This window comes from Erpetoichthys calabaricus, chromosome 1 (assembly GCF_900747795.2).
Source record: "Erpetoichthys calabaricus chromosome 1, fErpCal1.3, whole genome shotgun sequence".
In the NCBI taxonomy this organism is placed as follows: domain Eukaryota; kingdom Metazoa; phylum Chordata; class Cladistia; order Polypteriformes; family Polypteridae; genus Erpetoichthys; species Erpetoichthys calabaricus.
The window spans coordinates 164,864,143-164,891,642 of record NC_041394.2 but is presented as its reverse complement, the minus strand read 5'-3'; the positions used below and the strand labels follow the sequence as shown (position 1 = coordinate 164,891,642).

The 27,500-nt window shown below is 40.3% G+C and overlaps 1 protein-coding gene across 1 annotated transcript in view; it reads left to right on the top strand.

Annotated features, from left to right (window-relative positions):
- Positions 1 to 27,500, top strand: part of LOC127526149 (potassium voltage-gated channel subfamily KQT member 1-like) — a 426,478-nt gene that overhangs the window by 4,621 nt on the left and 394,357 nt on the right. The window contains exon 2 of the mRNA XM_051920670.1: positions 8,664 to 8,759. The gene's annotated coding sequence lies outside the window, so the exon portion shown is untranslated. The remainder of the gene's footprint in view (positions 1 to 8,663; positions 8,760 to 27,500) is intronic.

Sequence of the window (27,500 nt, the reverse complement as noted above, 5' to 3'; positions counted from 1 at the left end):
ATATATATATATATGTGAATGTATGTATGTATGTATATATGTATGTCTATATTTATATATATAAATATGTGCATATGTATATATATGTGTATATATATGTAGATATGTATATATTTATATGTATATATATATGTACATATGTATATATATATGTAGATGTGTAAATTTGTATATGTATATATATGTATATGTGGATGTGTATATGTATGTATATATATGTATATGTAGGTATGTGTATATGTAGATATGTATATATATGTATATGTATATATATGTTTACATGACCTCTTTAACACACTACTTCTCCGCTGCGAAGCGCTGGTATTTTGCTAGTCTAATATAAAAAGCTCGAAATCTGTGTATGTGTGTATATACATATATACAGGTATATATAAATATACACATAAATCCACACAGTTGGACAAATTTGCATATTTCCCTTATTTGATCAAAGAAAAAGTGTAGACTATGTCCCGACTCAAAAATGTGACCTGGTGAGCCTTTTTTTTTCATTTTACTATAGTTTGAATGACAGTGTCACCTGGTGGCTAAGAGCAAGTGAAACACCTGAACAGACTGAAGCCAGACTAGCAGACAAATTGACCAAACCTTAAAATTACACATTCATGTAATGTCCAGTGATGCTTCTAGTATGACATAATTTATATAGACTTTAAAAAAAATTACATAATAAAGATTAATTATATTAAAAGAAGCTGAGCTTTCAGAGTTGACATGCAAAATCCACATTAACCCAAGATGTAAATTGGTAGCAGTGGAGGAACTGGAGGATGGCAGATATCAAGGAGGTCAGGTCAGGTCAGGTTGGGGAGCATGCACTGGTACAGTGTGTTGCCTCACCCACCATACAACAAAATGGCTTGGGATCCTGGTTGGCAACCCCCCAAGGCAGACACGCGTTCTCGTCCCATTCCCCGGACCCTCTATCTATTACAGCCAGGTGTTATGTAGGCATCCCCTTGGCCTGCTCCAGCCAATCGGGTCCTCAACAATAAGGATCGTGTGAGCTGGATCACCCTCTGGGAATCACGCCACATGGCCGAAGTGCTGTAACTGACACTCCCTCACAATACAGGTGATGTGCCTCATTCCGGACTTCGTGAGTAACCACTCATTTGACACAAAGTCAAACTAGTGGTATGCAAGGATTCTCTGAAAAGACGCAGTACCGAAGGAGTCCAGACATCATCTCAGGTGACTGGATAGCGTCCATGTCTTGCAACCATATAAAACAGGAAGCACCAGGACTCTAAAGACTTGGATCTTTGTCATTTTGCAAAGATATTGGGAACACCACACAACCCCTTTCCAAAGACTTCATCACTCCCCCATGCTCTCCCAATCCATCTACTTACTTCATAGGAAGAGTCAACACAGACATGAATGTCGCTGCCAAGGTAACCAAACCTCTCAACATGGTCGACACTCACTGTGCAGGTAGACACACTGCTGAGTTTCGTAAAACATTCAGTTCAGTTGATCAAGCTGCTCTGTTGGACATCCTGAAACTTTGGAGGATCCCCCCCAAAATTGCTTGAAATCATGTCCGGCCTGTACACTGGTACAATGAGTGCTAGGCAAAGTGGAGGCAGAACCTCTGTGTTTTCCCCAGTTGATTCTGAGGTTCTTCAGGGGTGTGTTCTTGCTCCTGCTCTGTTCAATGGTTGCATGGACTGGGTGCTGGGTGGGGTTGTGGGGTCCAGCGGCTGTGGGGCATCTGTTGGAGAAGAAAGATTCACTGCATCTTGACTTTGACGAAGATGCTGTGATCTTCATGGTGTCAATGGAAGCTGTGATTGGGACTCTTGAGAGACTGAGCAAAGAGTCTGAGTGTCTGGGCTTGTGAGTGTCCTGGATAAAAACCAAGATCCAGGCCTTTAATGGCAAGAAAACTGTGCGTCCACTGTGCGTAATTGCATTAGCGTCCATCAACATCCTCACTGCCAGGATGGTAGACTTCTTAGACATAAAACCAGACTGCTCTGGTCACTGGTAGGTGAGCAAATGATAACAGATCCTATTGAGGAAGACCCTAGCAAGAACCTTACCCGGCACCAAGAGCACTGTTAACCCCCTGTAGTTGACTCAATCCAGGTGATCACCCTTCCCTTTTCAGATAGGAACGATAAGTCCCATTTTCCAGTCAGCTGGGATGACGCCTGTCTCCCAAATGGAAGCAATGATTGCTTGCAGTGCAAGGAGGACAGCCTTAACACCAGCCTGGAGAAATTCACCCCAGATACCACAGATCCCTGCAGCTTTCCCTACCCTCAGCTGGTTCACCACCTGTGCAATCTACAGTAACTGGCTTGTTCACAGCTAATTGGACGATCAGCCTCAAAAACCATGAACCCGTAGATGTCTAATATCCTATTTGGAAGATCAGCTTTAAACAACTGCCCAAAGTAGCCAACCCAGCAGGTCACAATTACAGCGTCATCCATAAGGACCGTTTTATCACCAGCCCTGACTGGGACTCTCTTATGAACAGATTTGGATGTGCATAATGCTTCGATTCCTCTGTAAGTAGAACTTGGGTCAGTCGACCATAGTTGGTGTGTCACTTGCTCATGGGTTCCTCTAACAAACGCCTCCTTATCTGCCCTCAGAGCACTCGCAGCTGTCCTTCTAAATTCTTGATACAGGCTGGAGTTGCCTTCAAGCCTTGTGCTCCTCTCCTTTCTATTGATATCCAGGGTGCTCTGTGAGATGAAACACCTCCTTCTGGAAACACTGGTAACACCAACACAACCCTCAGCAACGTTCAGGATTTGGTCACAGAAGGTCTCACTTATCACATTTGGATCAGCAGTAGCATCCAAGTCTGCAAGTTCCTCATGCAAACTGCATGCAAACTCATTAGAAACAACCTGATCTTGAAGTCTGGCTAGGTCTTGCTTCATTCTCTTTGTAAGTGGTAGCCTACTGGACCTAAGCTGGATGTTCAGTGTAACAACATCAAGTTTGTGGTCAGAATTCACAAACTGGGCACTTCTGTAGACCCTGCAGTTTTGTAAGAGCTTCCAGCATCAGCCCATGAGGATGTGATCGATCTCTTTCACCGCACCACCGGTATTGGAATACCAAGTCCAATGATGTGACTGAAGGTGCTGGAAATAGGATCCAGCAATCCACAGCCCCTGATGTTTTGCAAATTGAAGGAACATGGAGCCGCTTTCACCATGGTCACTAGACTCGTGAGGCCCAACACAATCCTCATAGCCAGTCCTGTCCATGCCAGTGGTTGTCCTGAAATCACCCATGACCAGAGGAGTGTCACCTCGTGGGCACCAATCAACCACCGAGCAAAGTAAGGAATAAAATGTTTCCCTCACTGAGACATCACTCACTGCAGTTGGAGCATACACTGAGATGTTGTAATGAGTGCCACATGTTCTTTAGTACAGTTGTGTAATTTGGGGGTACCTCAGTGGCTTTATCCAACAATATCAGTCATGTAGCCTCGGATCATCGAGAGCCCTCCCCTTCACTTGTTCAATGCACATATGTCTTTCACCTCTGATCTTCTAGGGGCCAGCCCTGAATTGTTCCATTTAGTGCTTTGAAAGTGATCATCAAAAATGTGAAAAATGGGGATCGTCCACGGTCATTAGGGAATGGGGGCTAATCGATTAATTAGTGCTGAAGGTGCAAACGCTCCTGCTTTAAGCCTTATGTTTGTTCTGTGTTTGTAGACTCTGCATAGACAAGAGAGAGAGAGACAAAGGTAAGACAAGAGAGAGAGAGAGAGAGAGAGAGAGAGAGAATGAGAGAGAGTGATAAAGACACCAGGAGGAGAAGCAAGGAGTAACAACACACAAGGGCAGGAAACACAAAAGTGAAGTTGGATGTTTGCCAGAAATAAAAGTGAGATGTTTCTCAGAATGCAAACCCTTTTTTGTATCTGTGAATGAGCACCCAACCAGGTTTCCTGGTAGGACAGCACATTAAGTTTATGTTTGTCGTGGCTTGGTGTGGATTTCTTCTGGCTACCATCATCCTCTGAAATGGGTAATAATCGCAATGTCATTGTGCACTCCTAATTTGGAAATTTGTTGTTGTTTTTTATTTCATAATGCATTTTCGAAGTACTCCCCCCACTGATCCACAACATCCCAAGTCGAGGTCAGCAGCGCACCATCCCCACCATATACAGTGTTGACACTGCACTGCTTCCCCCTCCTGAGACGCTGGTTGGTGGACCAGAATCTCCTCGAAGCCATCTGAAATTCGTTCTCCATGGCCTCCCCAAACTCCTCCCACACCCGAGTTTTTGCCTCAGCAACCACCAAAGCCGCATTCTGCTTGGCCTGCCGGTACCTATTAGCTGCCTCTAGAGTCCCACAGGACAAAAGGGTCCTGTAGGACTCCTTCTTCAGCTTGATGGCATCCCTCACCACCGTTGTCCACCAACGGGTTCTTGGATTGCCGCCATGACAGGCACCGACCACCTTACGGCCACAGCTCCGGTCAGCCACCTCAACAATAGAGGCACGGAACATGGCCTATTCAGACTCAATGTCCCCCACCTCCCTCGGGACGTGGTCAAAGTTCTGCCGGAGGTGGGAGTTGAAGCTACTTCTGACAGGGGATTCTGCCAGATGTTCCCAGCAGACCCTCACAACACCTTTGGGCCTACCAGGCCTGACCGGCATTCTCCCCCACCATCGAAGCCAACTCACCACCAGGTGGTGATCAGTTGACAGCTCCGCCCCTCTCTTCACCTGAGTGTCCAAGACATGTGGCCACAAGTCTGATGACACGACCACGAAGTCGATCATTGAACTGAGGCCTAGGGTGTCCTGGTGCCAAATGTACATATGAACACCCCTATGCTTGAACATAGTGTTCATTATGGACAATCCATGATGAGCACAGAAGTTCAGTAACAAAACACCGATCGGGTTCAGATCGGGGGGGCCATTCCTCCCAATCATGCCCTTCCAGGTCTCACTGTCATTACCCACGTGAGCATTGAAGTTTCCCAGCAAAATGAGGTAGGCCCCAGAAGGTATGCCCTCTAGCACCCCCTCCAGGGACTCCAAAAAGGGTGGTACTCCAAACTGCTGTTCGGCGCATACTCACAAACAACAGTCAGGACCCGTCCCCCCTCCCGAAGGCAGAAGGAGGCTACCCTCTCGTCCACTGGGGTAAACCCCAATGAACAGGCACCAAGTCGGGAGGCAATAAGTATGCCCACACCCACTCGGCGCCTCTCACCGGGGGCAACTCCCAGAGTGGTAGAGAGTCCAGCCCCTCTCAAGGAGATTGGTTCCTGAGTCCAAACTGTGCGTAGAGGTGAGCCTGACTATATCTAGCTGGAACCTCTCATCCTCACGCACTAGCTCAGGCTCCTTCCCCTTCAGAGAGGTGACATTCCATGTCCCAAAAGCCAGCTTCTGTAGCCGAGAATTGGACTGCCAAGGTCCCCGCCTTCGCTCACCACCCAACTCACACTGCACCCGACCTCCTTGGCCCCTCCTACAGGTGGTGAGCCCATGGGAAGGGGAACCCACATTGCCTCTTCGGGCTGTGCCCGGCCGAGCCCATGGGTGCAGGCCCGGCCACTAGGCGCTCGCCATCGAGCCCCACCTCCAGGCCTGGCTCCAGAGGGGGGCCCCGGTGACCCGCTGCTTCCGTGGGTAACGTAAGGGTGATGCAAGTTATTCAACTTCCTAAGGCATCTGGGCTGGATGACCATTTATAGTAGCTGATATTTTGAATGACATTTTTAATATATAACTGATATATTCCTACCTGCTTCAAAATATAATAATTATTCCTGTACCAAAGGAAAAAAAATGGACTGCCTGAATGACTACACACCATTTGCATCCAGGCCTGTTGTGATAAAATGCTTTTAAAGTCTGTTGCTGAGATACATTAAATTTCATATTCAAGATCTGCTTCCAGTCTGTGTATAGCCATGGCTGGCATACAGAGGACGCAATATCCCTACCACTTCTTATCATCCTGGCACACTTTGGTGTTAAAAACTGGTGTGCCAAAGTACTCTTTACTACACTTCAACATTCAACAATAGTGTACCAACAAAACTCCTACCCTTGGGATAAGGTTTCACCTTCTGCACCTGGATTTTGATGTTCCTAACTAGCAGACCAGAATCCACATGCTTTAGTATTGTGCTTATTTGGAAGCAGTGGCAGTGAGCGAGCAAACACATCAGAAAAAGAAAAATAAACTGCACTTTTCAGTTTGAGAGGTGTACACGTGCCATTGAATCTGCTGGATGCAAGCTTTAATGAATTCATGCTTCTTTTTTGTCTGCAAGATTTTTTATTAATCTGATATTTCATTCTATTAGTTTTATCTCGGGGAGGCATGGTTACAAAATGGTTACCACAGATGCCTCACAGCTCAGGTTGTATTTGGCCACAATAAACAGTCCAGCATAGTTGGTAGTTAGATTAGATTATTTATTCATAAAAGCACATTTAAAACAACAGAGGTTGCGCCTAAGTGCTCTACAAAAAAGCATGAAAATAAACACAATACAAACAATCATGAAAAAGCAGATTAATAAAACAACCAATTGTAACATCTACCACAATCCCATCATGCACATTGAAAGACAGAAGAAAACAAGTAGATCTTAAGCTGACTTTTAAAAACCTTGACCGAGATGAAGACCTGATGTGCAAAGGTAAGTCATTCCAAAGCCTAGGAGCAACAACTGAAAAAGCTCTGTCTCACCTAGACTTCAGCCGAGATCTTGGCACTACAAGGAGCAGTTGTCCAGATGACCTCAGTGCTCATGGTGCCACATAGGGGTGAAGGAGGTCACAGATATATTTTGTAGCGAGACCGTGCAAGGCTTTAAAAACAAACAAGATTTTAAAATCAATGCGACACCTCACTGGTAGCCAGTGGAGAGAGGCTAAAATGGGGAAGATGTGATCCCGTTTTCTCGATCCAATCAAAAATCTAGCTACCGTGTTCTGAACCAGCTGAAGGCGCGACAGAGGAGATTTTCGCAGACCCACATATAAGGAATTACAGTAATCTAGGCAAGATGTAATAAAGGCATGAATGACTGTTTCCAAGTCCTTCTGTGATAGAAAGTTTAGTTTAGAAATTTGCCTCTGGGCTTTACTACCATGGAGATTTGTTTTTCAAAACTTAGTGATGACTCAAAGATGATACCTAGGTTTCTGACATCATTATGAATCATTGCATCCCTAGGCTTCAAGGACACTTAAAAAACTATTGCATCACTATGATCCACTCAGAAATATTTCAGTTTCTCCTTCCCCTTTTACTTCAATGCATTTTGCTAAGTTTGGTGAAGTTCCTGAACATCTCTGCAATTTCACTGAACTTGGGGCAAATCGAGGCTCATCACTATTAATCAATCAAATCATAGCTGGTGTTTGTGCGGTTGTAATGTAAGTTTTAATTTAGGCCCATTTGAGAGATACTTATACATTGAATTACATCAGTTTTTAGCAATGTATTAATTGTCGCAGTCTTGCTGCCATGTTGACCAATTTATTTTATTTTGCAGCATGTGTTTCCTATGCTACACACATTTTAAGATTATTACCATTATTTTTGTAATTATCCTTTTTGGGTTATTATCTGTGTTATAGCCTATAATATTTTGCTTCACCCAATGTTTATGATACTTAGGCAGCCTTGTGTGCTGCTGCAGTATCCAGTTGGTGCTCCACTGTTAAGAATTAAATTCTGAAGGAATCATTAAATGTGTGTTTTTAGAATTGTAATATCTTTAGACGTTTATCAAATTATATCCCTTTAAAGTGAAAGATTAAATAAGAATTTTTATACTTCTGACATTTGTCAATAATGCAGAAACATGTATATCTACAATAAAAAGTATAATGCCCTATTACTGGATGGCACCCTGCCCGGGATTGGTTCCTGCCTTGTGCCCTGTGTTGGCTGGAATTGGCTCCAACGGACCCCCGTGACCCTGTGTTCGGATTCAGCGGGTTGGAAAATGGATGGATGGATGGATGGATAATGCCCTATTAGATTTATTGACATCTCTAAATAATCCAGTTGTAACTGAATATGACTGTAGGTATAAGTGTGTCCTGCAATGGGATATTATTTCACCTTAAACAGCTTTTCTGCTTTATACTTAATACTTTTTGGTTAGGCTTCACATCCCCATGAATCTGTATTAGACTAAACTGGGTTAAGACAATGAGTATTTAGAGGTATTGTATTTTAACGTCTAACCATGTTTTAAATAGAATTCTGTTTTACTTACAGAATATTTTAGCATAATCTACCTGAGAAGCTTAAGTTAAAAGTGCTGAACTTGAGCTTTTCTTGACTTTTATGAAAGTGATTACGCTTCTTTAGATTGCTACTTTTCTTACACGTCAAATATGAGTAATTAGTAAAGGTACATTTGGACTGGAAGTAACCGTGTTTTCCCTAATAGACAGCATAATACAGGCAACAGTTCTCTCCAATCTGATCTTTGGAGCCTTACTATAGATATGGAAATACTCCAGTTGGAAGTTTAAGAATGTGTTTCTGTGTCCAGAGGGGTCTTTTACATATTCCAATGATTTAAAAAATTTGACATATTCTCTTTGTAATTGATAATTTATCATTCATTTAATAACTTTATAATCATTCTGTTTTAGGGAATCTTGGGTTCAGGTTTTGCTCTGAAAGTTCAACAGAAGCAACGGCAAAAGCATTTCAACAGACAGATTCCTGCAGCAGCATCACTGATCCAGGTATAGTGAAAAGTGAATAAATGGTCATTAAAATACTATTGTCAATTATATATAACGTTATGTAAAGGCTTACATTCAATTATACAGTGTCCATATGGAAATAGTGTCTTTTAATAGAGTGTATTTTATTAGCAATGCATTTTATTAAATTGTTGGAATGGAATTTTCTTTAGATAATTTTGTTTCTTTGTACATGCCAAGGCATAGAATGTTCATTTATTTGGTTGGGTCGGAGTAATGATTATGCGGTGACTGGTTGCTTCTTTTAGCCATTGCCCCTCCTTTGGGTCCCCTTAGCCATTTAAATGAAAAGCAATTATAGATGAGTCGATAAAGCTGAGCACACTTGAAAAAAACTGTGCTAAGATTTCTTCATGAAGTCTTCTGTGTTATAGTAGAAGCACTGCAATATTTTTCTGTCCATAAGGTGAGCATGCCATTTTACTTGCATCATATTTTCATGCACTTTAATTTCACTTAGGAAGATCAACCATTAAACTTCCTTGTCTTTACTGTATATCCAGTGTAGTTTATATTCTTTTTAAAAGTAAATTATTGGCTTTCAGTACACAATGGCAATAGCCAGCCAAATTAAACTATGTTCACAAATTCTGGGACTATATCTGCACACCTTAGCAAATTATTAATTTACTGTCTCAAAGAAAATGTGCCAAAAATTACTTGTTGCTATATGTTTGAGGAAAAACTCCTCATTCATTTCACTTTATGTGACTTGATTACAGACAGCACTCTTAGGACCTTTGACAAAGCTGTCAGGTGTGTTAAACAGCTTTGAAGTATTAGTAAGTAAACAAACACTATTACATTTAACCTCACAATCTGTTTTTTGGGCATATGTTTTAATAAATTAATAATAGCCACAAAAGGCATAATATGGTGAACGTGCACATATCTCTTTAAATTAGAAACACTGCATAAAGATTGTTTTAAATGAACTATTCTGGCTGGATTTAATATTTAGTCATACATCACATCATCATGAAAAATATTGTAACAAACAAGATAGAAAGGCCGTGACACACACACTGAATAAGAATTAAACCCGATATCAGGTACAGTTATTTAACAATGGATGATCCACAGAAGTACTTCCAGAAGAATCACCTTCCTGCTGTTTTAACATATGTGAAACACCTCATAAAGTAACAGTTGTTACTGAAACTAGCCATGGTTATTCCTAAACTCCTAAACTCCTTTTACTCTTGAACTGTTCCTAATTGTCTCCCAAAATTGCATGACCTGTCATGCATTTCTACATGATCCTCCTCATTTTTCTGTGAGGCTTTATTCATCTAATGATCTGGGAGTCTCCACCTGCCTTCTTGAACCTTTCCAGGCTCGTAAGGTGTAAAGCAAATGTTTCAGCAGTTTGTGGAATGCAAAGCCCAGTGTACCTGTGTGACATTTACCTGTCAATCACCCATCCAGTCCCATCTATTTTCAGGGTAATAACTGGCTACCACAGTACACTATACATTCATGACCACCTTTTCGTTGATACTGTGATATCGCTTGTGATTTACATATGCATGCTCATTCACACTTTGGGCAATGATCTTTATGTGAGTGCCTATTTGCAAGAATGAAGGTTGCTTTAAAGTTACCTCATGTTAAGTCATGAGCAAATATAAAATCTGTGTTATGACCACATGTATTGTAAGGGCATTCAGAATTTGGTGCAAGATTCGTGAAATGCTTGGTTGTGACGTACCCAAATTATCACTATTGCAAAGCTGCATTTTTCCTGTGGCAACACAATATAATGTTACCAGATGTTTAATTTCAAGTGACTATGTGTGACTTCTCCATGCTGATAGATCGATCAAATAATGTGGATTTGTTAGGAATTTTATATGATATCTATCAGATCAAAATCTTTTGACTAGTTCCATCATGTTTCCAAAACATTCAACCTTTTCAGGGATGTGCATGCTGATTTCTGTCTGAACACCATCTTCTAGCAGCTGCTCGCAAATTACAATAACTCACAAGCTTTCTCTAATTCTAGTGAAGGTAGGAGCAGTTCCCTAAATTAGTGAAATTCATAAACTTCTTTCACTCCTACTCTTATGACTAGGACCAAATTTGCATTAGCATTTTTTGAGGCAGTTAGGACCATTTTCCTACTCTCAGATGCTTGAAACTAATTGTTTTGTCATTCCTGTACAACTTTGTCTTCATGTTTGGAATTGTTGTCTTTTTGGGAAATAAATCTCCCAAGGTGTTGGCTTCTGGTAGATGTCATCAGGTTTTCTTCAAGGATTTCCCTGTGTTTTGTTGTATTCATTTGACCCTCTTCCCTCACAAGCATTCCACGGCTTGCTGCAGAGAAGCATCCCCACAGCATGATGCAACCACCACCAATGTGCAGTGTTTGACTTTTGACAAATGTGGCATTTTCTCTAATGCATCTCTCACTAGTCTTATTTTTTCATGGTTATTCACTTTTTGTGGAGGTCTGTCTATAAGCAGACTTACAGTAATGCCGTGCCTTTTCCATTTCATAATGATTAAATTATTTGGATACCAAGAGATGATCAGTGACTTGGATATTTTCTTATATCTGTCCCATGACTTTTGCTTTTCAATCACGTTTTCACAGAGTTACTTGGAGTGTTCTTTTGTTTTTATTGTATAGGTTATGCCACAATACTGACTCTCACCACATGACAGACCTCTCAGATATAGGGGCATTTATATTACAATCATTTTAACTATTGGATCACAGAAGGGTGATCTCCATGTAAAAGAAAATCAAACTTGAGACCAGTATCCACAGTATGTGAAGCAATTTTGGTGGTATTTTTGTGATGCTAACTCCTTGCACAAGGTTTGATGTTATCATGTTTTATACATTAGTATGTTTAAATGTCCTTCCCAAAGACACCACTTGTAAACTTATAAACAAATGTACCATTTACAGATATGAGAAATGTTTTGGAATACAATTTATCAATGTGTAATATTGCCATTTTGCCTGAGGGTTCTTCTTGCAGGATATAATGTAGACCAACTTGGGCTGTGCTATTAAAAGCAGCCAGTGACATTCACAAAATGGGATTCATGTGTTCACAGCATGTGAATTCCTCCATGATTATTTTAATTATTTTTAATAAAAAGGCTTGGCATTCTACCACGTAAACTAAGAGTGAATATCATTTCTGCTACTCTAATTATGTGACTTCTAAAACCAATTGGCTTGCACTGGTAAAGATTTTGATGCCATAATTATGGGATGAATACCTATGTGATCAATCATTTTCTGTGTTACATTTGTTATGAATTTAGATGCCTTTTAGAGCTCTGTTTTCATTTCAGCATTAAAGAGATTGTTTCTGTTGATCAGTGTCAAAAAAGGTAAATTTAATCCACTAAGATTTATTGTGCAAACTTCCAATTGGGTGACTACATTTTAAAGCATGAATCACACTAACCTACAAAGTATTATTTTTGCTGTACACTTGTGGGTCCATGGCTCAAAATGGCTGGATCCTTCTCTGTGGGCGCGCTCCCACAGCTGTGGGGAATTGGTGGAGTAATTGGGGTGATCTTTCTCAATTGCTTCATCGGCTTCCTGCAGTATGCAATTGAGACGCTGCTCTGACTGAGCCATAAAAACGAGTCGGTGCAGACTTGGGTAGAAGAAACAGAAAAGAACAAAAGAGCGGAGGTTAATGACGAAGAGGTAGGCAGTAGTGAGCCGTTGCTTAGAGAGAAGCAGGTGGACAGGAATGGTGTCCCAGGAGGTAGTGCGTGGCCAGCGCTCAACATGGGGTACGAGGATCACTCCAGCTGAGCAACCAGGGTGCAGGAGTGATTGTTACACTCCAGAGTATTCTCTTGCCGGGGTTAGCCAGCGATCGTTGGCGGTGGGAGGATGGCACGCTTTTACTGGGTGGAGCCTGGAAAAGTAGCAATGGGCGCTAGTGATAGGCAGAGTGAAGCCTCACGAAGGATCGAAACATTTGAATCAATTGTGTTGAAAATCATGTTGAAGCTTCGAAGCATTTGACACTCACCTCTCTAGTGACATCTCCTGACCATTTGCATTAATGTTACACAAAGTCATGATCAAGTTCAATGACGTCTCTTAAACTTTCGTTGCTACAGTTCGACAGTGGCCTCCAGTGTCTGATGTCTAAATATATATATAACTAATGCCGGCAGGTGGAATGTCAAGAGTTTTACTAAAACGGAATAAGACGTCTCACTCATTGAGCCCTGGCTCTTTTAATAAATATTCCTCTTTTACATTGTATCATTATTATTATTCCTTTTATTAGTATTATTATTAGCCCTCATCTTTTCTTAAGATCACATTTAACTGACCGTTGTTTGGGGTGCCACAGACTAATGTTGTAGGTTTAAAAAAAAAACAAATTGAAAAAGAGCTTTGTCATTCGTCCTCAAATGCTTTCTTTGCCTTATTTAAAACTGAGTAGACAGAAAAGGTTAAACCCTCTACTTTGCCATAATACAGTGGACTCTTGACTTACGAACTCTCCCCATGTTTGCATGGGTTTCCTCCCATAGTCAAAAAACATGCAGTTTAGTTGGGCTGGCAATACTAAACTGGTCCTAGTTTGGAGTGTGTGTGATGTGATGTGGGAGGCCTTCCGTGACAAGACACTGAAGGTTGCTGAGGGTTGTGTTGGTGTTACTGGTGTTCCCAGAAGGAGGTGTTCATCTCGCAGGGCACCCAGGATATCATTGAGAGGAGTCGCAGTGCACGGCTCGATGGCAACTCTGGTCTATACAGGGAAAAGAGAAGGATGGCTGCGAGGGCTCCGAGGGCAGATAACAACAACAACAACAACATTTATTTATATAGCACATTTTCATACAAAAAGTAGCTGAAAGTGCTTTACATAATGAAGAAAAGAAAAATAACAGACAAAATGCAAAATTAAAATAAGACAACATTAGTTAACATAGAAAAGGAGTAAGGTCCAATGGCCAGGGTGGACAGAAAAAAAAAAAAAAAAAACTCCAGAAGGCTGGAGAAAAAAAATAAAATCTGTAGGGGTTCCAGGCCATGAGACCGCCCAGTCCCCTCTGGGCATTCTACCTAACATAAATGAAATAGTCCTCTTTGTAGTTAGGGTTCTCACGGAGTCACTTGATGCTGATGGTCATACAGACTTCTGGCTTTTAATCCATCCATCATTGTTGGAACATCATGGTGCTTTGGGTAGATGGTGGTGGCTTGCGGGACACCGGAAAAGGAAACAGAAGAGAGAGTAGGGGTTAGTACAGATTTTGAATGAATAGTTATTATAATGAATTGGATATACAGAGTATCAGGATTAAATTACAGTGAAGTTATGAGAAGGCCATGTTAAAATAATGTGTTTTCAGTAGTTTTTTAAAGTGCTCCACTGTATTAGCCTGGCGAATTCCTACTGGCAGGCTATTCCAGATTTTAGGTGCATAACAGCAGAAGGCCGCCTCACCACTTCTTTTAAGTTTTGCTCTTGGAATTCTAAGGAGACACTCAGTTGAGGATCTGAGGTTATGATTTGGAATATAAGGTGTCAGACATTCCGATATATAAGACGGGGCGAGATTATTTAAGGCTTTATAAACCATAAGCAGAATTTTAAAGTCAATTCTGAATGACACAGGTAACCAGTGTAGTGACATCAAAACTGGAGAAATGTGTTCGGATTTTCTTTTCCTGGTAAGGATTCTAGCAGCTGCATTCTGTACTAGTTGCAAACGATTGATGTCTTTTTTGGGTAGTCCTGAGAGGAGTGCATTGCAGTAATCTAGCCGACTGAAAACGAACGCATGAACTAATTTTTCTGCATCTTTCGATGATATAAGAGGTCTAACTTTTGCTATGTTTCTTAGGTGAAAAAATGCTGTCCTAGTGATCTGATTAATATGCGATTTAAAATTCAGATTACAATCAACGGTTACCCCTAAGCTTTTTACCTCCGTTTTGACTTTTAATCCTAATGCATCAAGTTTATTTCTAATAGCCTCATTGTATCCATTATTGCCAATCACTAAGATTTCGGTTTTCCCTTTATTTAATTTGAGAAAGTTACTATTCATCCATTCTGAGATACAGGTTAGACATTGTGTTAGCGAATCAAGAGATTTAGGGTCATCAGGTGCTATTGATAAATACAGCTGTGTGTCATCAGCATAGCTGTGGTAGCTCACGTTATGTCCCGAGATAATCTGACCTAATGGAAGCATGTAGATTGAGAAGTGCAGCGGACCCAGGATAGAGCCTTGTGGAACACCATATAGGATATCATGTGTCTTTGAGTTGTAATTACCACAATTAACAAAGAATTTTCTCCCTGCCAGGTAGGATTCAAACCAATTTAAGACACTGCCAGAGAGGCCCACCCATTGACTAAGGCGATTCTTAAGAATATTATGATCAATGGTGTCAAATGCGGCACTCAGATCTAACAGGATGAGAACAGATAAATGGCCTCTGTCTGCATTTACCCACAAGTCATTTACTACTTTAATGAGTACAGTTTCTGTGCTGTGATTTGTTCTAAAACCTGACTGAAATTTATCAAGAATAGCATGTTTATTGAGGTGCTCATTTAACTGTATAATGACTGCCTTCTCTAGAATTTTACTTAAGAAAGGCAGGTTAGAGATGGGTCTATAATTTTCAAGAGCTGGGGGGTCGAGATTATTTTTCTTAAGTAGGGGTTTAACTACCGCAGTCTTAAGACTTACTATGTCAAGAACATTATCACTAAGCACGCCCGATACTTCTTTGAAAAAATTTGTTGGTATTGGGTCAAGGGCACAGGTGGAGGGTTTCATTTGAGAAATTATTTTATGTAAATCAGGTAAATCTATCCTAGTGAAAGAATTTAATTTGTTTATTATGGAATACTGGGGTTTAGGAGGATCCTTAGTGTTGGGGAGATATACTATGTTATTTCTAATATCATTAATTTTTTGATTGAAAAATACAGTGATAGCCTCACAGGTTTTACTGGAAGTACTTAGGAGGCATTCCTTTTAGTTACCTGGGTTTAACAGACGATCAATCGTCGAAAATAAGACTCTGGGATTACTAGCATTGTTATTTATAATCTTAGAGAAATAGCAGCGCCTCTCAAGACGGACTGTGTTATTGTATTCTGTTATTTTAACTTTTAATATTTCATAGTCAATAGTTAGTTTAGTTTTCCTCCATTTACGCTCAGCTCTACAGCATATTCTCTTTAAATCAGACACTCTTTGGGTCTTCCATGGTATAACAATGCTAGAAAATTTTTCAACTGTCTTTTCAGGTGCAACTAAGTCAACAGCAGCCCTCACTTTAGTATTAAATCTTTCCACCTTACTATTTACATTCTCCTCGCTATTATAGTTGGCACTATAAACGGACTGATTGGTTAGAATGTTTGTAAGTTTTAAAGCTGCTGATGAGTCAAAGAAGCGTTTTTTAACAATATGCTTCTCATGAGTGTTTTCTATCATCATTTCTATATTAAAAAGTAGAAGAAAATGGTCTGATAGACCCATATCAATGACCTGTTTTATATCAACTTTTAGTCCTTTAGTAATTACTAAGTTTAACGTATGACCTGCTTAAATAGGCGTTTGTTATAGAAATCTGTGTGTAAGTGACACCATCTGTGATCTAGCACCCCACACCCTGCTTACAGAGGAATTGAAGCATTACGCACACCTGAATCTGTTCCTCAGAGAGTCACAGTCAGGGTGGCTCATGGAACGGTCCTTATGGATGACACTGAAGTTCTGACCCACTGGGCTGGTTACTTTGAGGAGTTGTTCAAAGCTGATTCTCCAGCTAGGACGTTGGATATCTCTGGGTCCACGGTTTTTGAGGCTGATCCTCCAATTAGCTGTGAACCACCCAATCTCACTGAGATTGCACAGGTGGTGAACCAGCTGAGGGGCGGCAAAGCTGCAGGGATCTGTGGTATCCGGAGTGAACTTCTCCAGGCTGGTGGTAAGGCTTTTTCTGGCATTGCAAGCAATCCTTGCTTCCATTTAGGAGACTGGTGTCATCCCATCCAATTGGAAAACAGGACTTCTTGTCCCTATCTGGAAAGGGAAGGGTGATCATCTGGACTGCGGCAACTACAGGGGGATAACACCTTTCTCGGTGCCGAGTAAGGTCTTTGCTAGGGTCATCCTCAATAGGATCTGTGATCACTTGCTCACCTACCAGCAACTAGAGAAGTCTGGTTTTACGCCTATGAAGTATACCATCAACCGCATCCTGGCACTGAGGGTTCTCATGAAGCGCAAACGCGAATATTGGCAGAGTTTCTTTGCAGCCTTTGTCGATTTTCATAAAGCATTCTACTCAGGTGATTGAGCTGCCCTTTGGGACTTACTGAGGATTCACGGGATCTCCTCAAGATTGCTTGATATCATGACTGGACTGTACACTGGTACTGTGAATGCTGTGCAAAGTGGAGGCGGAGCCTCTGTGTTTTTCCCAGTTCATTCTAGGGTTCATCAGGGTTGTGTTCTTGCTCCTACTCTGTTCAATCCTGGTTTGGACTGGGTGTTGGGCAAGGTTGTGAGGTCCAGTGGCTGTGGGGCATCTGTTGGTGAAGAAAGATTCACTGATCTTGACTTTGCTGATGATGCTGTGATCTTCGCAGAGTCAATGGAGGCTCTGATAAGGGCTCTTGAGCGACTGAGGGAGGAGTCTGAGTGTCTGGGCTTGCTAGTGTTCTGGATAAAAACCAAGATCCAGGCCTTTAATGACTTCTTAGGCACAGCCATCAACAGTGTGTCTGTCTGTCTGCAGAGAGAGTGTCGACCTTGTCGAGAGGTTTACTTACCTTGGCAGTGACATTCATGTCTCTGGTGACTCTTCCTGTGAAGAGAGTAGACAGATTGGGAGAGCAATGGGGGGGTCATGAGGCTGCTGGAAAGGGGTGTGTGGCGCTCCCGATATCCATGTAAAAGTACAAAGGTTCAAGTCTTTATAGTCCTGGTGCTTCCTGTCTTGCTATATGGTTGTGAGACATGGACGCTATCCAGTGACCTGAGATGAAGACTGGACTCCTTTGGTACTATGTCTCTCCGGAGAATTGTTGGGTACCGCTAGTTTGACTTTGTGTCAAATGAATGGTTGATCATGGAGTCCTGAGCTATTTTGTCATGTGGTGGGTGTGGCAATGCACTTTACCAGTGCATGCTCCCCAACTTGACTTGACTTGTTTGTATGTGTGTTTGCCCTTTGATGGACTGGAACCCTATGCAGAGGATTGCTCCTGACTTGTGTCCTGTGCTGATTCAGATACACTCCAACACCCTCTGTGACCTTTTTCAGGACTAACTAGATTAGAAAATAAACAAAACCCCAAGTTTCTTTAACTCGTTCCTTTTGAGACAACTGCTTACTATTTACCTGCGGGTGTCTAAAAACATCTGGCAGAACTTTGTCGGGAACCAGGATACCAGGAGCCTGTCTGGTTAGTTTATTTTGATGGTAAATGCATTTTGTTTGGGTGTATTGCATACCTCATTCTGACTAAACTCAAAAAAGATGAGTGGACCCACCCTTGATTATTCATCACTTACAGTGTCAGTCAGTCATTTTCTAACCCAGTCAGTACTGAACAGGGTGTCAGGGGCTGCTATTCATTCTGTCTTTTGAGAGTCACTGCTTACATTATTGAAACTTCCAAGGTTTGTAGAATGTAAAGCAAGTCTTCCCAAAACTTGTGGAATGCAGCACTTTGAAAACGCTAAAAACATCTAAATAGGTACAAGAAAAGGTGATTGAGTTAGCAGTACTATAGGAAAAGGTTAAAATCAAATAATGTTATCTGGTGATTTTAGATATGATTGAAAAACACATCAGTTATTTATGCGTTAAACAGGAAAAATGGTGTTTTTCGCTAATATGCTGCAATTTTATGAATAAGAAACAAAAGCTTTTGTTATACATATGATTTATCTATCTTGATTTTCAAAAAACTTGTCATAAGTTAACTTCGTAACAGACTTACAAATTGGAAGTGTGAATACAGGTGGATGCTAAAATTGACTTAAAACAGAAAGTTATGATCAGTACTTTTTCTGAGTTAGTTGCTTTTAGGAGGCTTTTTGCAAGAATCAGTGCTGGAGCTGTTATAGTGTTTAATTTATATTAATGCTTTTGATAAGCTGGAGAGAATACTTATTTAGATATGTGACAGCGCAAGTGTTTTTGTGAATAAATAAGATGTAGCAAATTGTTGATAAATTCTTACTTAGGAAATAAAACTATTAAATATACAGCAGTTACACTGTGCTAGATCTGAATCTTGAATATAATAAAAGGACATGGAGTTTGTAGTCTACTGATTACTGCCCACAGACAATATACAAAAATAATAAAGAGGACTAATAGTATATAGCATTACTTTCTTAAGTTGGAGTTGGAGGGGATGTCAAACTTATTGACTACAGTTGCTGATCTCATCACCTGAGGGTGTCAGTTTATACATCTAGAAATTGCTGGGGATCACAAAATTACATGCTCGCTAGTCAATAATGTTCTGCCTGATGGTGTTGGCGCCAGTTTAAAGGCTTTACAAGTATGGCTGATAAACTGTTTGGACTGATGCAACCTCTGGGTAATTAACTGTGAGGAAAAATTAAAGAAGTTTATTTTTTCTTAGTATGAGACATTAGACAGATGCAAGGTCTTTGTAAGGTTCAATACTCCCATGTTTCTTATTCCTTGTTGCTGGATTATATGCTATTGTATGTGCACATACAGTATGGCACAGCCGAAGGGCTCTAGTCACTGCAATTCCACCACCAAACCAAAGCTTGGCATTGTGTCTTAGCATCTTTCTCTCTTGTTCCCTGTGATGACTGACAGCTAGAACACCTCTGACGTCACTTCCAGTGTCCATCCATCTGGACCTGCCTCTTTCTGCTGGGAGGAACTCTTTTTTTTTTCTTTTACTGCATCCAGTTTTACGGGTTAGCTATATTGGCACCCAAACTCTTTATCATGCAGAGTGGGCGCACATACTGGCACCATTCTTGAAGGGACTGGCCAAACAGGCTTATAACAACCTTGACAAGCAGGCTGTCGTGGATTATGATAACTAAAAGCAGAGGTGCTGATGAGGTACAGCATTGGTCTGGAACAGCAGGCAAGGGCTTGTAGGGATAAAAGATAAGACCCAGAGCACCCAACCTGCTCCCAAGTACTTGAACTCTGGGACAGAGTCGGGTGTTGGCTACAGCCAGAGACGCCTAGCCCAAAAGGGTGGTTCAAATAGTCACCTGCAATCTCCTGGTAAATGTCTTCCCCGATTACCTCACCCAGCCGATCTGGTAGCTGAGATATAAATTCTTTGATGACCTCATTGCTTCGGCACCGGGTGGCCTTGCAAGTTGAACACTCAGAACAGCCTATTGATATTGATTTCTTCTGGGTACTCCGGTTTCCTCCCACAGTCAAAAGGCATGCAGGTTAGGTGCACTGGTAATTCTAAATTGTCCCTAGTGTGTGCTTGGTCTGTGTGTGTGTGCGTGCGCCCTGCGGTGGGCTGGCACCCTGCCTGGGGTTTGTCTCTTGCCTTGCGCCCTGTGTTGGCTGGGATTGGCTCCAGCAGACCCCCGTGACCCTGTAGTTAGGATATAGCGGGTTGGATAATGGATGGATGGAAGTCCCATATGATATGTGTTGTCATCCCTAAGCCTATCCACAAGAAAATGCAGTCATTGGAAATACCAAAGGAGGAGTGCATGTCACATCCCCACTGTTGCAAGTCTGTGGAGGTGAACAACAAAACCAAGACTTGTTCTGGCTTTGATTATCCGATTGACTGTAGTTGTGCAAGAGGTGAGAAGTATTGTTTCACAGCCAATCCCCTGTTTGTTCCTTGCACTGGGGTGGTGGATATAAATGGTCATAACGTGAGCTCTCACTGATTCCGGTAGCAACCTTTCCATTGTTTCATGAATTACATGCTACTTTGACAATGAAGTCTGGATTGACTAGTCTAACTTGCATTCTCAGGGAAACTTGGTGTACATGTCCACCTCATGTATAATCACATACCAACTGGCAACTCAAAATATCAGGGTGAAGGTCTTGGTTTCGTCCGTTTATAGGAGATGGACGTCTGAAGCAGAGCTCCGCTAGCAGCGGCTTTATTTTCCCACGTATTTCATATTATTTAGAGGTATCCTGTATTTAACCCGACCAAGGAACTTCCACTACAATATACAAGCATGAGTAACAAGAAGAAAAGTCAGAAAGAACCGGAAAAGAAACTTAAAGCTGCATCGAAGTCCGGACAGACTTCCGGCCTGAGTGCAAGTGTAAGGTATGGCATCACGGAGACTGACCTGGAACAGGCAGAAGAGTGCGCAGAATTCCTGGGACCCCGCTCCATTGTATCGTCTCCAGTCGAGAGTGAGAATGGGAGCGAAGGCGCAAGTGATACAGGTCGCGAGGGATCGCCAATTTCTGAGGATCATTCGAGACTAGAAAGGGCTCTGCAGGACGTGCTCTCATCTACTCATCACGAGCCTGTAACAGGAGCTGCATTTTCACTTGCGGAGCACGAAAGCAGAAGCGAACTGTCCGAACTGAAAGAGATGATCGCTACACAGAAAGAGATGATCGCTACACAGTCCACTGCCATAGTTACGGCCATGAAGGAGCTTAAGAAAGATAACACAAATGATCTTAAGAAGGTGGCCACTGAGCTCAAGAAGGATAACAAAGATAAGGAAACGCGTCTATTTGAACGTTTCGATGTGAACTTTAAAGGCATGTTGGAGAAATTAGTGGAACACATTGAAGAAACTAACTCCAAACTGAAAAGGCTTGATGATCATATTAATGACGTTTCAGATCAGCTGGAAGACGTTAAGCAGGGACTCACGGCTCGAGTGGAAACAGCGGAACAAATGGCATCTAACGCCGATGAAAAAGCCACAGCTGCGAACTCGGAATACAAAAAACTTGGAGACAGACTTGCAGCCCTGGAGGATGGGTGCAGAAGAAATAATATAGGAATTGAGGGTATACCTGAGAAACGAGAAAGCTCAAGCCCAGTGAAATTTGCAGTAGAATTACTGTCTAAAATAATTGGAGATGACTTTAAACTCGACAATGAGATAGCCACGGCTTATCGCACAAAGATACCAAGCGCCTTTAAATCTAGGTCTTTTATTGTCCGCTTCGAACGACTAAGATGTAAGCTTGATGTGATGGCACTTCTCAGACATAAGCAAGAGATTATATTCGAAAATAATCTTATTCGTATTTTTCCCGACTTCTCACCATCAACAGCTGCAAAACGCAGATCCTACAACGACATTAAAAGGATGCTACGGGAAGCCGATATCAAATACAGCCTCTTGTATCCTGCCAAACTGAAAGTGGAAGTTCAAGATGGACATTATAACTTCTTCAGCAAAGAAGAAGCTGAAAAAGAATTAAAGAAGCTGTTTCCGACACTTTTTTGAAAGTTAATTAAAATTAAAGAGCCGTATTCTATCAAGGCACGGGAAAGACCTATGATCTGATCGCTGGATCCATGTTTAAAGAGACTGGTATTATAATTATACATCTTATTTTCTTTTTTCTTTTTTTTTTGTTTTTAGCTGGACTTTATATGTTATATGTTTATGTTTTAATCAGAGTTATAGAGTTATAGACGTGAGTGTGAAAATGTGGAAGTGATTAAAGTAGGATTCGTTTTATTTATTTATTTATTTATTTTTTTATTCCTTTTTTTTTTTTTTTATTTTTTTTTTTTATTTTATTATACCTTAAAGTAGACTGTTTAACTTCATACCCTTGGTTTAATGCTTGTTCTACTATTTATACAATTACCATTATACTATTACAGTATGAATTACCAGGTTTATCCTAGACTAGTTTTTAAAATCACTCCCAGGGTTTTTTTTTTTTTTTTTTTTTTTTTTTAATCTTAATATCTTAATTTAAAAGCGCTGAAGATTATTTCAAGATTAAATATTGTTAATGAGAACATTTTCGGCAGATAGTATTAAGGATTTAACTGTAAAAGATATCTCTGTTTTAATTCTGTAACGCCGCTGCAGGGTGGGGTTTGTTTTGTTTTGGACGTGCTCTGTCTCTTCGTATGTCAGAGGACTGGAACATCGCGAAGTGGGGTCTAGCCTCATGTGGGGAGGCAAAATGGGGGGGGTGGGGGGATAAAGGGGGGAGAGAAGGAGAGCAGGTTATATTTAATCTATTCTTATAATCCTTATAATTATAAATATCAATGCAGCAACAGGCTAACATGCAACAACTCCTGGGGAATCTTGAAACTAAGATTAAAATTGCCATATTACCAATTAAAACTATAAAATGACATTAAAAACTCAGAATCAATGTCTCCATGATGGGACAGTTAACTTTGTGAGCTGGAATGTTAAAGGCCTGAATCACGAATTAAAGAGAAAGAAAGTATGCTCTCACCTAACAGGCTTAAACGCTAAAATAGTATTTTTACAGGAGACCCACTTACTAACCAAGGATCAGTTCAGATTACAAAAAGACTGGACTGGCCAAATGTTCCATTCTAGCTTTATAAAGAAAACTAGAGGGGTGGGAATTCTCATACATAGAACAGTTCCATTTGTAGCATCAGAGGTAGTGTCGGACCCTGAAGGGAGATATGTGATGGTCATGGGCAACTTATATAACAGTAAAATGATTTTGATAAATGTTTATGCACCCAATGTTGATGATAAGGAATTCATGCAAAATCTATTTGCATCCATTCCCAATGTGAACACTCATAAAATTATAATGGCTGGGGACTTTAATTGTGTTTTAAATCCACTCTTAGATAGGACTCCCGTGACAGGGGGGACGACATCTAATACTGCAAAGATAATTACACAGTTTTTAAATGATCACAACTTATCAGACCCCTGGAGGTTTCTTAACCCAAACTCAAGAACATATTCGTTCTACTCACCAGTGCATTATAGCTACTCAAGAATTGATTATTTTTTTATAGATAATAATTTCCTGCCTACAATTAAATCATGCAAATATGACACAATTGTTATCTCTGACCATGCCCCTCTAGTCTTGGAGCTAAAATCAATAAGCCCCTCGTACTCACCTCGCAGATGGCGTCTTAACCCTCTTTTATTGGCAGACGAGAACTGCACAGAATTTATATCCAAACAAATCAGCTTCTTCCTAGAGACAAACACGTCTACAGAGGTTTCTGCAGGAACACTCTGGGAAACTCTAAAGGCCTTCCTAAGAGGCCAGATTATTTCATATCTTTCCCATAGAAATAAATTAGAAACCAAGAAAGTGTCAGAGCTAAGAAATGAAATTATTAGAATAGATGAAGAACAAGCCAGGCGTCCAAGTGAAGCTCTTCACAGGAAAAGGCAGGCCCTGCATACAGAACTTAACATCTTAACAACTAAAGAAACTGAACAACTTATTTATAAGTCTAGACAGCATTACTATGAACACGGAGAAAAAGCTAATAAGCTTTTAGCTCAACAAATTCATAAACAAGAAGTTCACAATGCAATACCAGTAATCACCAACAAGAATGGAGAAGAAATCATCGACCATAATAAAATAATGCACACATTTAGAGATTACTATAAGTCTTTATATTCCACTGAGCCCAAAGAAGACAACACGCAATCTAATGCATTTCTGGATAATTCACAAATACCACAAATAGATGCTTTAAGTGCTGAGGAACTAGATAAACCTCTAACGCTAACAGAATTACTAGATGCTATAAAGTCACTACAAAGCGGGAAATCATCAGGCCCTGATGGTTACCCCGTAGAGTTTTATAAGAAATTCTCCACTCAGCTAGCTCCACTCTTATTGGTAACATTTACAGAAGCTAAAGACCACCAAATACTACCTCAAACATTTCGACAAGCATTAATCACCGTCTTTCCTAAACAAAATAAGGACTTGTTACAATGTGCATCATATAGACCAATTTCACTCCTGAATAATGATGTTAAGATACTCTCAAAAATCCTAGCTAGAAGGATGGAGAAAGTGCTGCCCTCGGTAATATCACAAGATCAAACTGGATTTATTAAAGGCCGACATCTATCTTCAAATCTCCGACGCTTGTTTAATGTTATATATTCACCAGCAAAATCAAACACCCCAGAGATATTACTATCATTAGACGCAGAAAAGGCATTTGACATGATCGAATGGAATTACCTTTTCACTGCATTGGAGAAATTTGGGTTTGGCCCGAATATTTGTGCTTGGATTAAACTACTGTATACCAGTCCAGAAGCTTCAGTTTGTATTAATAAAATTTGCTCAGATTACTTTAAACTAGAACGTGGTACCAGACAAGGATGTCCCTTGTCGCCACTGTTGTTTGCAACCGCTATTGAACCACTGGCGGTTCACTGCCGAAATTCTCATCAGATAAAGGGGATTGTCAGAGAAGGACTGGAACAGAAAATTTCTTTATATGCAGATGATATGGTCTTATATATATCGGACCCAGAAAACACTGTCCCTGCTGTTTTAACAGCACTAACAGAATTTCAAAAGATATCTGGTCTTAGAATTAATCTGAATAAAAGTATACTCTTTCCAGTGAATTCACAAGCATATAATAATAAATTAGACACCCTACCTTTTACCATAGCAGATCAGTTTAAATACCTAGGGGTAAATATCACAAGTAAACATAAAGCTCTTTATCAACAAAATTTTGGCGTCTGTATGGAAAAAATTAAGCAAGACTTGCATAGATGGTCAACCCTTCATCTCACTCTAGCCGGAAGAATTAACATCGTTAAGATGAATATCCTTCCTAAACTTCTCTTTTTATTTCAAAACATTTCAATATATATCAATAAATCGTTTTTTAAACAGTTAGATTCAATAATAACCTCATTCATTTGGAACTCAAAACACCCACGTATCCGAAGAGCGACCCTACAAAGACCTCAGGCAGAAGGTGGCATGGCTTTACCTAATTTTCAGTTTTATTACTGGGCAGCAAACATACAAGCCATAAAAACCTGGACACAAATAAATGCACATACACAGGCTTGGTCTGCAATAGAAGTAAAATCCTGTAGTACTTCTTTATATTCCCTGCTCTGCTCTCCAATAAATGAAAGTTATCGCAAATATACTAATAACCCAATTGTGCTTTACTCACTCAGAATATGGAACCAAATTAGGAAGCATTTTAAGATGGAAAATCTTTTATCAGTGGCACCTCTGCAAGGGAACCACCTCTTTCAACCTTCGCAAGTATATCCAGTTTTTAATACCTGGAAAAGTTTTGGGATTAAAATGCTCAGAGATCTTTATATAGACAACATATTTACATCTTTTGAACAATTACGTTCAAAATTTAACCTCCCAGCTACACATTTCTTTTACTATCTTCAAATTAGAAATTTTGTTAAACAGAAATTGCCCGATTTCCCCCACCTTGCACCCTCCACAATGCTGGAAAAAATACTGCTCAATTCCGAGGAAACAAACACTATTTCCGCAATATATAAAATCTTATTAGAGTCCCTACCTTTCAAAGATCCAAGAGGACATTGGGAAGAAGATCTCTTAATCAATATATCAGAAAAGGAGTGGAAGGTAGCAAAGCAGAGAATTCACTCGAGTTCTATATGCGCAAAGCATAGAATTATTCAACTAAAAATTATATATCGAGCTCATCTGTCTCGCTTAAAACTGTCCAAAATGTTTCCAGGCCAGGATCCAACCTGCGAGCGCTGCAACCAAGCTCCTGCCTCACTGGGTCACATGTTCTGGGCCTGCACCAAACTAACATCATTTTGGACAAAAATTTTTAAGTGCCTCTCAGACAGCCTTAGTATCACAATCCCTCCTAACCCATTAACAGCTGTGTTTGGTGTCCTTCCAGATGGACTTGAATTGGAGAAGGACAAACAAACGGTGATTGCATTCACTACACTCTTGGCACGTAGACTTATTTTGTTAAATTGGAAGAATCCTAATTCTCCTCTTATAAGTCAGTGGGAAACTGATGTTTTATATTATTTGAAATTGGAAAAAATCAAATTTTCAGTTAGAGGATCTGTACAAAATTTTTTCAAAACTTGGCAGGATTTAATCAATATTATTTTAGAATAAGAGAATTAACTATTATTGCATTTAACTCCCTTCTCCATCTCTTATTTATATAGATATTTACTTCTCCCCTTCTTTTGTCTAATGTTGCCTTATTAAAAAGCTTAAAGCAATTTTCCTTTAGCTAAGCTCTCCTTCTCAGGGGTGGGGTTTGATTTGTCTTCAAATTTGTTGGGTTATAAATTGATCTGTTTGTATGGAATGATTACAATGAAAATTAATAAAATAAAAATATTAATAATAAAATATCAGGGTAACTATTTTACGCAGTCCACCTTATCCTATAATATTGGGGCAAGACTGGTTGCAAAGTAAATGTGGAGAAGCACAAAGCACCCCATCTGGGACACTTGGCCTTATCATAGATAGCAAAATACCTGCGCTTCGCAGCGGAGAAGTAGTGTGTTAAAGAGGTTATGTAAACATATATATATACATAAACATATATAAATATATATACATATCTACATATACACATATCTACATATACATATATATCTACATATACACATATCTACATATACATATATATATACATATATACATATATATATACATATACACATCCACATATATATATACATACATATATACACATATCAACATAT